This window comes from Helicoverpa zea, chromosome 14, assembly GCF_022581195.2.
Source record: "Helicoverpa zea isolate HzStark_Cry1AcR chromosome 14, ilHelZeax1.1, whole genome shotgun sequence".
In the NCBI taxonomy this organism is placed as follows: Eukaryota; Metazoa; Arthropoda; class Insecta; order Lepidoptera; family Noctuidae; genus Helicoverpa; species Helicoverpa zea.
The window spans coordinates 10,002,501-10,020,927 of record NC_061465.1 but is presented as its reverse complement, the minus strand read 5'-3'; the positions used below and the strand labels follow the sequence as shown (position 1 = coordinate 10,020,927).

Below are 18,427 nucleotides of genomic sequence, written 5' to 3'. Positions count from 1 at the left end.
TTTTCAACGAGACAGTAGACATTGTAAATAAATTATATTCCACTAGGTATATTTTAGGATAACGAGAATACTCTTAAACTCGCGTAATCTCCCCTCAAATATTGTGAATTCGTAGTCGAAAATTCTACCGGAGGAGGGCTAAAATCAAATAGCACGTTTGTGGTAGGTCCTTGTTAAATGCGCTGAAAATTTTGCTTGGAATGGCAGACCAAACGTTCTAGTTACGGATTCGGTTAAATATGGTTGAAGTTACGTCAAGTGTAAAGTTACAGTTAGGTATACAGGAAATCGGTCAAAGAACCAATATTTTTATGTGATTTTGCCGAAGTAGCATTGTTGTACGTAACCAGAATTGTTGTACTTTATCCAGTATTTACACCTAGAAACAAATCTAATCACGTTAGCCATTGCAGCAAGCATGCAGTCGACATCCGTTGCTACAAGCCTGGGTTAACAATTGACCTCTATTGGTTAAGTGGCCGCGGGGGACTGAATGGGACAAATATGGTACCTTTATACGTAGTAGGGCCAATGCAGTAAAAATATCTCATATTGCACACCCAATCGGCATGAAATTGACGATTATCTAGTTTACCTTACTAGTTTATCTTATTATCTAGTTTACAGCGATCATCATTGCCTTTTTTCAACTACGTTGAGGTCGATTTGAGCCAAGTGACTTCCAATTTTTACATAGAGCGACTGCTTATCAGACCCCTTCTAACTCTACTTCGGAATATCATACTCTCAAACAATAACGTAACATAGAAGCAATAATTTGGTCCATTTTCAAGCTCTTTTTTAGATCAAATCAAAAAATGTTTGTATATCAATTTTCAATGTTTAACAAGCCTATAAAGAAATAATTTACAGCATTCTACTTGTATTTATCCACTACTATGAAGGTAAGTATAACTGATATTCTTATATAGAATCACTAGATATTTTTCTACAGATCTTATCAAAATAAACCTCATAGTAACAGAGGACTGACAAAATACATCGACTGTTCTTTATTGTAATAGATATCGGACAAGACGGCTCGTTACCTCTATTTGTTACATTTATATATTTTTTTAGTTTCTTAGAAAATGGTCTATATAGATCTAATAGTTTGTTGCTGGTTGTTATATACTAGATGTGCCTCGTGGCTTCGCTTGTCTGTTACTGTGCTCTTTTTTGTTTTCCATACTAGTGTAATAAGTAGGAATCTTTTTTTGTTTATTTGTTTGTTTGTACCTTAAAGTCTCAAAAATTGCAGAATCTATTTGAAAAAATATTTCACTTATGGAAAGCTACACTCTTATCAAGTCACTAAGCTGTATTTTATCCCGGTCGGGGCAATAGCTCCCGCGGGTGGGACACGGGTGAAACCGCGGGAAAACGGCTAGTAACAAATAAATTCCCTTTCACATACTTAAATACGATTTATTTTTATAACTAGCTTCTGCCCGCGACTTCGTACGCGAAACCTGTCCCTTATGCCAGCGACTACGGGGTCAGCAAAATCAAAGATCTGAATAGTCGCAATAGACGTGACCATAGGGATAAAAGTAGTGATTCTAATTAGTCCGCATTTAAGTTGTGTGTGGCAAAAATATTATACGTATTATTACGTAAAAAAACATTAAATAGATGACAAAATCGTGGTGACTTAGTGGAATTCGTGGTGGTTTAGTGGGTAGAGAACCAATCTCGCAAGTATTTGCGTGCGTCTTTGATTCCAGGTCTGGCAAGTGCCTGCCAATGCAAATTTTCTAAGTTCGTATGTACTTTCTACGTATATTTTGGATACCAATGACCGTGACAATAGCCCAAGTAGTTTTCCTCCATAGTTAGCAATAGTTTAGCACAGAACCGGGGATTGTCTTTTTTTTAACGACGTCCACCGGGGATTGTCCTTGGGTTCATTTCTATAGTGTATAAAGGGATAATCGTCGGTTTTGTGTCACCATTTCATTAAAGTTGTCTCAAAAGGGCTTCAGCGTGTTGGCTTCGGCTCCACGTTTGCCTCCCAAAAATTCGGAACTCTGTAGTCCCGAGGTCTGGAAGAGACATACAAAATAATAATGAGATATAACGCAACAAAGTTAGAGAGTGGGGGCTCGTGACGCCACGTCTAGGTATGTAAAATTTGTACTAAGCAGTGACTTAACACGAAATTCAAGCGCTGTTGTATCTTCGTTATTATTTGTTTGTGAGAAAGAGAAAAGAAAAATGCGTGTACCACTTTTGCTAAAACGTCATATCTTCATATGCTTCATATAGTCTAGCAGGGCTCCTGGAGTTCCACATCAGGTGTTTTACATCTTCAATTTTTATAAGTCAACAGAGAGTGCTTATCAGATTGAACAACTTTTGCTAAAACGTCATACCTCTATATGCTATAGTCTAGCTGGGCCCCTGGAGTTCCACATCAGGTGTTTTAGATCTTCAATTTGTATAAGTCAATAGAAAGTGCTTATCAAATTGAACAACTCTTGCTAAAACGTCATACCTGTTTATGGTACAGAGAAGCTGGGCTCTTGGGGTTCCACATCAGGTGTTCCAGATCTTAAAATTTATTATCTCAGCTGAAAATGCTCATCAAATGAAACAATTTTTGCCACGGCACCATATTTGTATCTCTTATAGTTTTATTGGTCTGTTGGAGTTCTGCATCAGGTCTTCAAGTTTCGAAGATAAATTATAGCCTATATGTTGACCAGGCTTAATACTGATACAACAAAGAAAAAATCATTGAAATCCGTTCAGTAGTTCGGAAGATTAGCGTGTACAAACAAACAGACATACAGACATACAGACAGACAGAATTTTTTTTTTGGATTTGTACTCCATTGCTGTTTCTAACCTCCACCCAATTATTTTTTTTTTTTAATATATTCAATGTACAGACACAGTTTTTTTACAGATTTATTATATGTATATGTTATGGACCATTTGATAAATTGGGCAGTATACATAATGCCCGGTCATTATGAAAAATGCCCAATATGAGAGTGCAATTTGATAATAATTATTCAAATAATCAAATTGACCGGGCACTATACATATTGCCCGTGACCTTTTGGGCAAAGTAATACAAACATATTTAATTTCAATTTTTTTATTGTTATTGCCATTTAACTTAACCTCATAATTTGGATACCGGCAGACCTTGGCCCTGATGGGCCCCCGCTGGGGTTGCTGACATCTCTTTGAGGAGCGCGTGGAACAACGCGCGCAAGCTACACGGGTCTGTTGCCTAAAAATAGACATGAGCGAGCCACCCGAACTCACCGCCCACAGACGTCCACGCCTACGGTGGCCGGGAGTCGTCTCGCGACACCCGGCGCCCGTGGAGTCTACCTGCTCCAGCGCGGCGGCCGGGATAAGAGGTGCGAACCCTCTGACGTTCCGCCGCCTCCTTCTCGAGCATGACCGCTTCGCAGAAGGAGGCGACGGCTTCCCATTCCCTCTCGCCCGGACCATGGCCTGAACCAGACCCGGACGCGAGAGGTCGCCGCCGCCTAAAGCCTCGACTAGGACCCGGCGGTGCTCTTCCCACTCAGGGCACTCCTGGACTGTGTGGTCCACCGTGTCCTCGGGGCTGTCCGCACAGCCTTAAAAATCCACTAGTTTTTGCATATAAATGTTAAGGAAAGTCATATTAAAAATATAACATAAAATAAAATTAAAAATGGCTGTCTCTGATTGGTCAAAGCGTGTCACTCCATGCGTACTTCCCTCCCCGCCCTGGCACCGCGTAATATATAGCTTTATTATCAAATTGCCCAACTGTCATGTAGCAATATAATAATGCCCGTGCAATGTGATAAATAATGAAGTTAAGATAGTTATTAATCACTTGGCCCGATAAAGCTAGACATTATTCATAATGCTCGGGCATTATAAATAATGCCCGAATTAATCACATGGTCCATAACATATACAAGGTGTTGATTTGCATTTGTGCCATAGTTCAGGAAGAGGACATACAATACGTAAATAATCGATTGGAATTACAGTAGATTGGAAATAACTAATATGCACTGCTTCTTTTGTCATTGTAATGTCGTGGTATTTCCGAAGTAATCCAATTTTATGAATGAAATTTATGAGTGATCGTTGCGTATGCTTTGTGTTTGCGTTTGTGTGAGGGTGCAGCTCGGTTTTAACGCCAGTAACATACGCGCCAAGTTTAAATAAGGCTGGATGACATTTACGGAATTCCGAAAAAAACGAAAGAAAAAAACTTACGTACCAATTTTTTTATTGATTTGGGTCGAGAATCATTAGCATAATTACCTCCTTGAATATGGCACGGATGCAAATCAACAGCTTGTAGATTATACGTCATTCCCTAACTGCTGAACCAATTATGTTTCTTTATATCATTTTGTGGGCTCATTAAATTGAATTCATTTAAATAGCCTCTAATAATTAATGTAATATTCTCTGTGTAAAAGAGTTTAAATAACGTACGTAGCCATTTGGGTATCATATTATTTAATTTTAATGTGTTTTCTATTCGGTAGATATGATATTATTTTATAGCCGTAATAATGGTAGTTATTTTGTTGCTAGATAGCTGTTAAATCCTAACAGCAGGTAATGTTAACCCAAAAGTCCCCAGTTAGCAATAGAATAGAGTACCAAATTCAAAACTATATTATGTAGTTTAACCGTGTTTCGGAGGCCACGATAAACTCTAGGTCCCAGATGCCATTTCAACACCTTTGCCAGTCGTTATGGGTAGTCAGTAGCCAGTAAGTCTGACAACCAGTCTTACCAAAAGTTATTGGGTTGAGGAGGTCTACTAGGTAGTCGCTACTTGTAAAACACTGGCACTCAGCTGCATCCAGGAAGACTGGAAGCCAACCCCAACTTAGTTGGGAAAAGGTTAGCCAGATGAGGATTATGTAGGTTTTCATTATCATCCTCCGAGCCTTTTTCCCAACCATGTTGGGGTCGGCTTCTAGTCTAACCGGATTCAGCTGAGTACTAGTGCTTTACAAGAAGCGACTGCCTATCTGACCTCCTCAACCCAGTTACCTGGGCAACCCAACACCTCTTAGTTAGACTGGTGTCAGACTTACTGGCTTCTGACTACCCTGGATGAAAAAAACATATTTGATTCTGGTATCAATTTCTAACGTTATCAAATATTAAATATATAAGAAGGGATATCCAAATGAAACGTAGGTACACAAAAATCGAATTTATCTGAATATTTGATTATTTAGGTAGGTTATGAGAAAGGTATTACATTTTATCATTTTGTTCACATTTTATGATAATGCTATTTTCAGGATAATATGTTTTAGAAACGGGAATGTTTCTTAATGCTGTTTAGAATTATTTTGATTTAGGTAAATTAAAATCTTTACTCACTTTATTCTGCTAAATGGAGGAAGATGGAGCGAATGAAACCAAGTGAGGTCAACAAAAATGGTAACCCATAAAATCCTGATGGGCAATGAATGCATGCATTTGTGTGTTATAAAAATAACCGTTCTTGGCACCATCCTCCGAGCCTTTTTCCCAACTATGTTGGTGTCGGCTTCCAGTCTAACCGGATGTAGCTGAGTACCAGTGCTTTACAAGGAGCAACTGCCCTATCTGACCCCCTCAACCCAGTTACCCGGGCAACCCAATACCCCTAGGTTAGACTGGCACCCTTAGGTACCCTTCTTGGCAGTCGGGTAAAAAGAAATGACGAAGTTATTGATGGCGTGGAAACTAACAAAGGTATCAGTTTTTTGACATATATATTTACTATCATTGGGATCAGTTTAAGACCATCTCTCAACTCCAGCGGGGCCCAGCAGGGCCAAAGCCTGCCGGGGCTGCGGAATTCTTCGAAAGAGTAACCGCGGCCCTGGTGCATAAAAGGCCTACGGCAGAACACGACGGCTTTTAGTCAGTAAGAGTCTGACACTCCCTCACCGTTGTTAACCACAGCGGGAGGGGTCATTTGATGAAAAAATACCATCTTTCACTTAAAGTGGAAAGTTAATTTATGACGATGTAACATAACTATGTGTTTATATACTCGAGTAATATATGTTAGTCAAAACTTGGCACATAAATGATATCAGCATATGTTGCTAACAGTCTAACAGTCGTGAAAGTATGCGACACATAATGTTTACAGATGTACCTAGTACTTATAATGTCTCAAGATTTAGAGAAAACATAGCTGGTGAATTGTACTAGAGTATATTTTATTTTTGTAAAGTGTATAACAAACGTGATAAAATTGTTGGTTTGGTTAAGCGGGCCATTGAAACTAGTGTATGTAGTGTAGTGTAGTGTTCTTACACAGGTTTATGTACTTGTAAGTATATTTACAGTGTAGATTTACCTGAAGTGAATACCTATAGATCTTGGTATAAATAGAATACCTTTTTTTTTAACGACGACAAAAATCATCAAATGACCCCTCCCGCTGTGGGTTAGTAGCGGTGAGGGACCGTCAGTTTCACTCCCAAGGCCCAAGGTAAATATGACTTGAATCAGATTTTTTATCCCTAAAAGCCCTGAAATCCTTAACAAACAGGGACAATCTAAAAGCTTTATTGTGAAGCCAAACACCAAACAACTGTAAAAGCCAGACATTCCGAAATTATTTATTACCCTAAACAACAAATAGTTAACACTTTCTTAATAAATAGCTAGTTCCCGCATCTTCTTTTGTACCTCGAAGATACTACAGCCTGCACCTGGGTAAAAGTAGCCTATTTCTCCTTCTCGTTCAGCAGTTTTGGTGCAAACGCTAGGCAGATAGTTACCTAACAGAGAGCAGAGTTGCTTAACATTAAGAAGGATTATTTCATTTGTTAATCCGAAAATGTATCTTTTAGTGATCGTAGCCTGTATAACTGCATAAGTATATGACCTGTAGATGGTTGTATAATATCCAACTACTATCGTAGGTCTGTGATCGCCCCCTGCCGCAGACTCTACGCGGGGGTCATGCGGTCCATGGCCCTTTACGGGGCCCCGGTATGGGCACGTTCGGTACGGCCGCGGGCTTTACACTACCTGAACGTGCCCCAAAGGGTGATAGCCATTAGGCTAATCCGGGGGTACCGCACGATTTCCCGCGAAGCAGCTGGCCTACTTGCTGGACTGCCACCGTGGGATCTGGAGGCGAGGGTCTTCTTGCGCCTGTACGACTGGCGCGAGGAGGCTCAGCGCCGGGGAGAAACCCCGTTGCCGCGGCAAGTTGTCGCGCAGCGGGCGGAGCTCCGGCGCGATCTCATGGTGGCCTGGAGGGAGCGACTGTCGCAACCCAGTGCAGGGCACGCCACCATCGTGGCGGTAAGTCCCCTCTTTGAGGAGTGGCTCGGGAGGAGTCACGGCGCCCTCACGTACCGCATGACGCAGGTCCTCACCGGACACGGTTGTTTCGGGAGGTACCTGCACCGCATCGGTCGTGAGGAGGCGCCCGGGTGTCACCATTGTGCGGACAGCCCCGAGGACACGGTGGACCACACAGTCCAGGTGTGCCCCGCATGGGAAGGGCACCGCCGGGTCCTCGTCGAGGCTTTGGGCGGCGGCGACCTCTCGCGTCCGGCCCTGGTTCAGGCCATGGTCCGGGGCGAGAGGGAATGGGATGCCGTCGCCTCCTTCTGCGAAGCGGTCATGCTCGAGAAGGAGGAGGCGGAACGCCAGAGAGTTCGCACCTCTCATCCCGGCCGCCGCGCTGGACCAGGTAGACACCATGGGCGCCGGGTGTCGCGAGATGACTCCCGGCCACCGTAGGCGTGGGTCTGTGGGCGGTGAGTTCGGGTGGCTCATCGTCCCTCTGTCTTTCTAGACGACAGACCCGTGTCGACGGCGCGCGTTGTTCCACGCGCTCCTCAAAGAGATGTCAGCAACCCCAGCGGGGCCCAGCAGGGCCAAGGCCTGCCGGGGCTGCGGGTTGTTCGAAAGAGATACCGCGGCCCTGGTACATAAAAGGCCTATGACGGAACACGACGATTTTAGTCAGTAAGAGTCTGACACTCCCTCACCGCTGCTAACCCACAGCGGGAGGGGTCATTTGATGATTTTACGTCGATAAAAAAAAAAAAAAAAAAAAAAAAGGTCTGTGATCGCAAGCATTAATGCCGCGTACTGTCCTTGGATCAATGACAGAGCTGGTCCCGAGAGAGATATTGTCTAAAATATAGCTAAAGCTATAGACAAACCTTTTTTTTTAACGACGTCAAAAATCATCAAATGACCCCTCTTGCTGTGGGTTAGCAGAGCTGAGGGAGTGTCAGACTCTTACTGACTAAAAACCGTCGTGTTCCGTCGTAGGCCTTGTATGTACCAGGGCCGCGGTAACTCTTTCGAACAACCCGCAGCCCCGAGCTATTGACAGACCTTAAGGCTTCACACATTACAACAACAACCTTTTTCATTCTGTAACTTACATCAACGTATAAGCCATAGTTTTCTCAATGGCACGTCAATCGATCACTGTCTGTCACCTGTATGCCTCCATTAAGGGACTTGTTCGGTGACTGAAGTACCATTGAGTGACACCCGTGATTTAGCTGAAGGTTAAACTAATAGTGTGTGTAAACAGAACAATAATAGTGGGATTCTAGAAGAAATAATAATGTTGGGAATAAATGCGTAGGATAGCATCTATGTGGATGCAATTTTTGAGTAAAGTTAAGTTTAAACGTGTTTAAACCTTAGTGGTTTTTTGTTGCTAGTTTTTTGAAGAACTTCCTTTCTAAAACACGCCGACTTACGCTAACCTCACACCGCAAACTTTTAGTCGGCTGATAGATCACAGGGACTCAACAATCAGTACGAAGATGAATGGTAGTGCACACTTAACAATGATCAGGTAAAAAAAATGGCAACCATCGGGTCAAATGTCAGCCGACTGTTCAGTCTACAGTGTGAGGATATTTTTAAGCTTCCATAACTCTCTTTTGAACGCTGTAGCATGCATCCTGTCAAAATAAATAGAACGAGGAGCGTAGGGGTTTGTGCTTCATCGACGGTACAATAACAAGAACAGACTAATATCTGAAGAATAGCTTTGCTGTTTCTGAATTTTGTGCTTAAATATTATTTCACATTTAATTGTAAAACTGAATTTATACTTATGTTTTCAAATCGGTCCAGAGAAACGATGGATGGTTTGTGTGAAAGTAGAGTATGGCTAGAAAGAGTTACTTGTGAGATGTTGGCAGATAAAAGAGTATGGAAGGAGAAAACATGCTGCGCCGACCCCAAATTAAATTCAGATAAGGTCAAGAGGATGATGATGATGGTCCAGTAGTTCCTGAGATATATTATTCCTATATTTCTATGATTGAAAAATTACCTATTATATTTGTTCACAATTGAAATTCGGGAATCAGTCAGTAGTATATTAATCGAACTAATACGTCATTTAGAACATTGTAACAGCAATTCACATCAATCGTCAAGGGTGATCAATTTTCCGGGAGCATTGAATTGTAACCCTTTAGTCCCCTAACACAAATAGGGTCACACTGTGTTCTCATTAAGTTTGTACTAATGGCATTTGTAAGGGTTTCCTGGTATAGTGAATACCTTAACACCTTAGGACTTGGGACTAAGCTTTACGGCCCATTACAATTAGTTATTGTGGGTTGTAGTTGGTAAAATGTCGTGTAATAAATTGTGAGCACCCTATATAATGTATTAGCCGTTTTCCCGCGGTTTCACCCGCATCCCGTGGGAACTGCTGCCCGTGCAGGGATAAAATATAGCCTATGTTACTCGGGAAGAGTGTAGCTTTCTAACAGTGAAATAATTTCAAATCGACTCAATAGTTTCGGAGCCTTTAGGGTACAAACAAACAAAATATTTTTTCCCCTGTATGATATTAGTAAACATATCAAATGCCGTTATACGAATTTTCCGTGTATCAGGATAATGTAGTTGTAGTGAATTTTATTAAATCTTCAGACCTATATTTTTATCAAAAATGAAATGAACTAAAAATGCAGAACAATAACTTTTACACAAAACTGCTACGTAAACAGTGTTCTAACTGAAAGAAAACATTTTTCAAACATTGTTTTTGAAGTGAGTAAGTATTTTTTGCAAAATAAAATTGACATACAAACTCCGCGGCACAGGAACGCATATTATTTATTTTCATTACATTGTGCTTGAAATTGCATCGTTCATTATTTATTTTTTCGGCGCGAATGAAAGCTGTTATTTATTTGTCTGAAACTACGTGAAACTCGCATTCTAATTAAGTCGTACATCGTTTCAGTTTAATTACAACTTGCTTTCATTTTGTGAGTTTAATGACACACATCAGAATTAACTTTTTAAACAATAAAATATTGATTCGCATTTTGTTACCAGCTTCTTGGTTAATTTTTGGAAGCACGGTTTACAGGAAAAGGGTTGATTGTGTGGTCTTTTAAGTTTATCTGTTTCATTCTTTAAAGATTTGATAACCATGACTATATGTGAGCCTGAATATCTGATACTAGTCAAATCTTTCAGTTGGGAAAAAACATGATAGGATGCCCTATTAAATGTTAAGGAGACAAAACATTCTGATTACCATAAAAAGCATAAGTGTTATTTCTTTTCCAGAGAGATATTAGTTAAAAAAAAAGTATATAAAAACCTATTTCTTTTCTAAAGGAAGTTAGAAGATTCGCCACGCCGTGATTTATAGAAAAACCCCCATAAAATATGGGTGCTTATCGGCAGCTTAATATTGAAAAGTTAAGTGAGAAGGGGCATAATAGCCTAATATTTTATACTCAATTTCACTGGTATTTTGTCACCGGTATGTGGAAGAATATATTTCATAAATGCGGTTAGGTATTAATGTACCTTCAAAAAGTTGTGGAAGTCATATATCTTGTAACAAATTGTATTTTGTTTTGGTTACTGAACGACACATTATTTTGAATTAACTACCACTTAGCACGAATATCGAACTAATAAATTATTGCAAAAAAACTATGCTGAAAATCTTATCAAAATCGTAACTAGACGAAAATTCAAAAAATTAGTTTCATTTTAAAAGACAGTGGTTGAGCAGTGGCAACCAGACACTAACTCTTAGATAATATTGATTATCTGTCGCATTTAAGTAGACTGGAAACAATACCCGTCTTACCACAAAAACTTTTAAACGTCAGTTTAAGACTTGTCTAAAAAAATGTCAGATTATGACGTTGACATATGGTTCATTTTGCAGCCACAATTTTTTTAGACACGTGCAAAACAGATGTTTAAGTTTTTTTTAGTAATGCTATAAATCTTTTTAGAAGTGTTGAGTTAAAACATACAACAGGCAAAGTTTTCAACAACAAAAAACTTGAATTTTAAATTTAAAGATTCGAGATTATGAAAACTTCAGTATTTCCGAGAAGGTAATCTGATCTTTTACTACCTGAAAGTTTAAATAAATATAGTCTACCTACTGATCCGATCTCTGTCATTAACGTGCCATTCAGTTTCAAATCGCAGTCCTCACCTTGACACTCATCGCCTCGCCTCGCCTCTCGCCTAGCTTCGTAAGAAAAGCGTCTTAACTTGCAAACTGTTCGTGAAATTCATGTTATATAGAACCCGCAATCTGCAAACTAAAGACTAAAAAGTAGGCTGATAGTTGACCCATTGCTATTTTTTTTTCTTTATTTAATCTAGATGTTAACATTACCTATATAAGACCCTATTTATATTCTCATATATGTATCTACCTATTTAAAAATAAAAAAGTTAAAATTAGAACTATGCATCCATAAACTCATCCTCATCATGACCTGGCTGAGCTGCATATCCAGCACATGGACCTCCTCGACCAACACAACCACCTTCAGCAAACGGTGTCATCATTACATGAATGCAGTGAAACGCACCATCTTACATTGAAGCGTATAACTGATTTAGAGCTGGAGTTATGTGAGGCCTACAAGACAATATCTTTGTACGAGTCTGCCAAAGCTAGGGATCAGACATCCGAGACCCTCAACCTGTTCACTGAGTTGGTAGGAAGCTCCACAGCAGCGTGCAGCTCGGCTGAAATTATAGATTTGACTGGGGATGTTACCATAATGCAATGTCCATTAGTTTTAAGTAAAAATAAACTCAAGAAATACATTAAATGTAAAAAAATTATCAGAAAGTACCGTACTGTAAGGAAACAGAATAAGGTGAACAACTGTATGCACCTTAGGAGAGAACGTGTGAATCTAGTACAGCAGTTAAATACTTGTTCCCTTGAACTTGAACAGTGCAGAGCTACCTATGACCTGGACATACAGCAGTTACACGACCAGCTAACCGTCAAAGAAAAATTGCTTTCATACATCTTCAGTAAATATGAGGATTGTCAAAAGGAACTAAGTGCCCGCTTGCAGCAGGCCGGTGAGCTAGTGGACCTGGTGAAATATAGTGCAGAGAAGTATGAGGCATTGGTAAACAATCTCTCCTCCAACTGTACACAACCTGACACACTGCCTGAACCCCGGCTTGCAGCTAATCTGCCAGAACCCCCTCAGTCCGTTGAGGGCTCCTCTAACATCAAGCAATTTAATTCAATTTTATTCACAGACAGGTTTGGTAAAGGTATAGGCTCCTACATTCAACACTCACTCTCTAAATCACACATTGTAACTAGTCACTGCTACCCTGATTTACATTTCAATTATATAATAAAAAACATAATTAATACTCAGTTCGATGCTAACTCCACATTAATTCTTTTAATAGGTGATAGTCTTGATTTAACTAAAAGTGACATTGCAAATGGTATCAATGCCCTAATAAAACTCGATCTGAAAAATATTATACTTTGTGCATTACCATATTCAGATTGCTCTTCAGACAAACAAAATAAGTATGTTCATAGTTTGAACAATTTCTTGTACACTCTGACATGTTGTCATAGCGACAAATTATTGTTTTTTGACACTAACAAGTTTGTTAGTGATTTTTATTTAACAAGGGAATGTATGTATTTTCCTAATAAATATAAAGATGTGATTGCTTCTTTGTTAGCATATAATATTAACAGTGTCATAGATAACAATATGACAAAACCTAGGATAAGCGACGAATCAGTATTGTCTAGTTTACCTAACAATACGGTGATTGAATATTTAAACTAGCTCCTGAGACAATAGAAAAGCATTGTAGTAACCTTATTCTCTTTCATCAGAATATAAACCGCTTTTCTGGCAAAATTTTAGATATTGAATTATTAATTGATAAATATTCTATTGATATAATATGTCTTTGCGAGACATGGTTAAAGCCTGATAAAATGTCATTTAATGTAAATAATTTTGTGGTTGCCAGTGTGTTTAACAGAGTTTCAGCTGAGGGTGGAGGTACAATAATCTTATCTAAAAGTAATTTAAAATTTAAAAACAGATTAGACATTAGCTCTGGCTCTGTTGATCGCGTCTGCGAGGTAGCATGTGCAGAGATAGAAAGCCATATAATATTATGCGTATATAGACCACCAGCATCAAATTTTTCTTTATTCCTCATTCATATGGAAGATATTCTCTCAAAAGTTTTTAAAAGTAATAAATTAGTCTATATTTGTGGTGATTTTAACATAGATCTTTTGTCTGAATCATCTGATAAATGTAACCTTTTAGCGTTATTTAATTCATTTAATCTAAATTATTTGTTTAATGATCCTACTAGAATTACGGCTACTTCCAGTACCTGTATTGATAATATATTTACTAATAACAGTAATATTGAACATTCTTCCTTAATATCTGGTGTACGGTCGGACCACAAAGGTCAGCTTGTTAGTTTTAAAGCGAATAAAATAAATTCATTAAATAAGAAAATTACCTTTAGACCATTGAACAAAAAAACTTTGCAAAAATTTAAAGATAATACTTCGGATAAATTAAATTGTATTAACATAGACTGTAAAAAGCCAAATAAACTACTTAAACATTTATTTAATACACTCTGTCTGGAACTTAATAAGTCATGTCCGAAAAAAACTATTGAAATCACTCACAAATTTAAATTCAGTGAATGGTCTACTAAAGGGATTAGGATAAGTAGGGATGTCTTATATAACTTGTACCACGAAAGGTCATTGACTTCTGATCCATCTTTTCACGATTATGTAAGAAACTACTCGAAGATATTTAAAAAGGTATGTATTCTTGCTAAATCGAAATCAATTAGTAATAAAATAGCCAAATCAGACAATAAAATAAAAACGGTCTGGAATATTATAAACGTTGAAACTGGCCAAACCAAAATGCGGGATGCTGACCCGCGGTTAGTTATTGATAATGCTGTTATCTCAGATAAGGTAGAGGTTGCCAATGCTTTTGACACCTTTTTTTCAAACATTCCCGTAGAGGTTACCAAGTCCCTTAATTCATCTTCGATATTAGCTGAGTCGTTACTTCGACAAAACTTCAGTAGAAATGTACCTAGTTTTAAATTTCAATGTGTTTCTGATTACACGATTAAAAGAGCATTCAAGTCTTTAAATCTAAAAAAGACTGAGGACTTATGGGGCTTTTCTGTCACAGTCATTAATTCCATTATTGAGAGTGTTGCCCCAATACTTAGTGAAATTTTTAACCTTTGCATTGACAACGGTATCTTCCCTGACTTGATGAAACTCAGCAAAATTATTCCTATCTTTAAATCAGGCTGTAAGAAAAACCCTTCCAACTACAGACCTATTTCAATCCTTCCAGCCTTTAGTAAAATCTTCGAAAGGATCATGTTAGATCAGATGTTATAGTTCGGCCATTCAGAGAATGCGTTCCTGACACGTCGCGATTGAACTGACGACGTAACTACATTCATTGATTATTGATATAATAATGTTGTTTTAATGCTCCTCAATTGTTAAAACGGTAAACAACCAGCAAAAATATTTTTATCGTAACTGCAACGCCATTGCAAAGTTACGTCGTCAGTTCAATCGCGACGTGTCAGGAACGCATTCTCTGAATGGCCGAACTATAAGACATTTTAATTTAAACACCATATTTCATGACCGCCAGTACGGCTTCACAAAGGGTAGGTCCACCACTGACGCAAGTGCAAGATTGATCACCCAAATCTTAAACGCCTGGGAAGATTCGCGGGATGCTGTGGGCATCTTCTGCGACCTTTCTAAGGCGTTCGATTGCGTTGACCACGACACTCTCATTTGTAAGCTGAACCACTACGGAATTCGTGGTAAAGCTCTCGCGCTCGTCCTTTCCTATCTATCAAATAGACAGCAAGTAGTGGACATAAGTGGCTCAACTTCATCTGGGTCATTAGTAAAAATGGGCGTGCCGCAGGGCTCAATTTTAGGTCCTTTTTTATTCTTAGCTTATATAAATGATCTCCCGTATATGATGTCTGAGATCTCTGACATTATTTTATTTGCTGATGACACTTCCCTTGTCTTCAAAATTAACAGAAAGGAATCTAGTCCCATAAACGTAAACGATAGCTTGGTTATTCTGAGCAAGTGGTTTGCCGCAAATAACTTGCTTCTTAATTCTTCTAAAACGAAATGTATTAAATTCTCTTTACCTAATGTAACACCAGTAGGGCTCAATATCGTTCTGGACGATAATAAGTTAGATGTTATTAAGCAAACCGTCTTCCTGGGCATCACCATAGACTCTAAATTGCAATGGGGTGCTCACATCTCAGCAATGTCAAAAAGGCTGAGTTCCGCAGCTTATGCAGTCAGAAAAATAAGACAGATTACTGACGTTGCTACTGCTAGGCTCGTGTATTTTGCTTACTTCCATAGTATTATGTCCTACGGTATTTTATTGTGGGGGGCAGCGGCGGACGTAAATTCAATATTTGTACTCCAGAAAAGGGCAGTTCGTGCAATTTATGGCCTCGGCCCTCGCGAGTCATTGAGAGAATTATTTAAAGAAATTGAAATACTTACACTTCCTTCTCTTTACATTCTTGAAAATATAATGTTCGTACGCAAAAACTTAAATCAATTTATTGTTAAAAGTGATATACATTCGATTAATACAAGAAACAAGCACAAACTAGTAGTTCCGAGATTCAGATTAACGAAATCGAATAAATCGTTTTTAGGGAACTGTGTCCGTTTTTACAACAAGCTGCCTAAGTGTGTAACCGATCTCACGGATATAAAATTTAAGAACACTGTAAAATCCACCCTCATTAAAAAAGCTTATTATAAAATTCAAGACTTCGTTGACGATAAAGATATTATATGGCGATAACTCATCTCTCCATGTGTGGCTTCCCTGGCAATTAAACGTCTTTTTCTTTTCTCTTTGGATTGTATAGATTTACTGTTTACCTTTCAGTTGCATTGTATAATTTTATCAGCTTACTATTGTTATGTAATAGAATGTTTGTGACAATATTACTTTTTAAAAGAGTGTCTATGGAGTTTCTTGCCGGCTCTTCTCCATGAGACCAACTTTTTGGAACCGTGCAACTAATTTGACGTTTCATAAGAGCCTGCAAAGGCCTATTTGAAATAAAAACAATTTGATTTTGATTTTGATTTTGATTTTGATTTCATCTGCATCGATGTCAGCAAAGATCGTGCCCAAAAGGCTGGCTGCATTGCCACGCTGAATGGCAATGCATATAAAAAGAAAAAAAATCTTGTTACATCAAAGTTTTCAATCGATCTGATACCGGCTAAATACCTGATCTCTGTAATGTGTGTATTACCATTCATCTTCATACTGATTTATAAGCCCAAAAAAAGTATCGGCCGACTAAAAGTTTGCAGTCTACTCTTATACTCGAACTCGCTATCAAAGTTATTCAATAAAATTGTTTTCAGGTTTTCAGTTAATTTTCCCGTCAATTTAAGGTGAAACTATTTTTTAATTGAGTGCCGTGTAAAAATACCGGCCATAGTTCAACGCTTAATTTTTTTTCCGAATTTGAAGTGTTCGCTCGATAGTGTTTTTTTCACAAAAGTATGTTTTATCCGGTTTAAAATTTTGATTAACTTACCATATAAGCATTTTTAAAAGCTATTTTACCGTATGTCAGATAGGGTATCTAGAAATGAGGTCAGATGTGCTACATACTCAAATGCCACTTAATTTTTACGAATGCCTTTAAAGCCTTCTAGCGCTTGAATACACATTACTTGAAACTGCTCTACCGTCACTTGCGGAACCATTTTAAAAGATCTTGTGGTCAGTGGTTTAACACCGTTTTCACACTGGCGGATTTCCGCTCGATTTTCCGAACATGGTCACGCATGGGTAATACGGGTATTTTTACGCGTGTTGTGTGTGTTAGTGGGAATGAAAACAGTTGATAACTACCAGTACAAAAGATGCCGCCTGAAACTCATCATTCTCCGAGCCTTTTCCCAACTATTTTGGGGTCGGCTTCCAGTCTAACCGGATGTAGCTGAGTACCAGTGCTTTACAAGGAGCGACTGCCCTATCTGACCATATTTTGTGCCCAGAATGTGTCGCATTTAAATGAACTCGGCTTTAAAAACCCGCCGGTGTAAAAGCGCTCTAAAGAAACTACATAATAAGTATACAATCTTCTTTGAAAATAAAGACGATAAATAACAAGGTATAGGTATTTTTACTACTGAAGGGTAAGGGAAACCCATGAATTGTACACATATAAATGTCATCTCGTGTCCAACCCCGTTGGTTCGGAAATGGATTCAAGTTATCGGAAATATTGTCGTGTATGAAATGGAGAGAAAGGTACGTTACACGTGTTAGTGGGAATGTAAAATATTTTTGTAAGTAAAGGATGGGTTTTTTGATATGTTTAAGAGGTTTAGGCTCAATCATGGTAGAATTGTAAGGAATAGGCGGTAAACCAACCACAATGGAGACTAGTGCAGTTACGTACTTATTTTTTGCTAATATTGTAAAGCTTAAGAGTTTCAAAGCGCTAATCTCAGTAACTGCTGGGCTTATACATATTTCAGAGTAATAGGAAATACTATATAGACTATTTATCGAAAATGAAAGGCTATATGGTGGTTTATCCCGGTGTTTGAAGTACTCTCCACGGGATGTGGGTGAAACATACAGAAATCACCCGCCCCGAGGAAATAATTTGATTAGAAGGATTATTTCTATACTCAACCAATGTTCTAATAAAAATACCGAGCATTATAGACATTTTCGTAATACCATCAATATTCCACGAAATAAACGTTACCATTGACCTCATAACCTGTGACGTCACTATAATTTGATCCGCTAACCTAAATATAATATTAAATAGACCAATAAATCTAGCTTGTTCTAAATCGGTTCTACCGTTTAACGAACAACTTTGATCGTCAAAAGTTTTTCAATAACTCTTTTGGAACTTTTAATTACGTCTGTTGACGCTCTCCAGTAGCGTTCATTGACGGCTGGATGGTTAGCGGCCATTTCCAATAATTTATCTATCTATTGTTTTGCTTGCTAGAGATAGGTAGTTGTCATCACTTGTTTGG

The 18,427-nt window shown here is 38.6% G+C and overlaps 1 protein-coding gene across 1 annotated transcript in view; it reads right to left on the bottom strand.

The window, feature by feature from the left end:
- The window catches only part of LOC124636330 (parapinopsin-like), a 77,766-nt gene that overhangs the window by 24,833 nt on the left and 34,506 nt on the right, over positions 1-18,427 (bottom strand). The gene's annotated exons all lie outside the window — the stretch shown is intronic.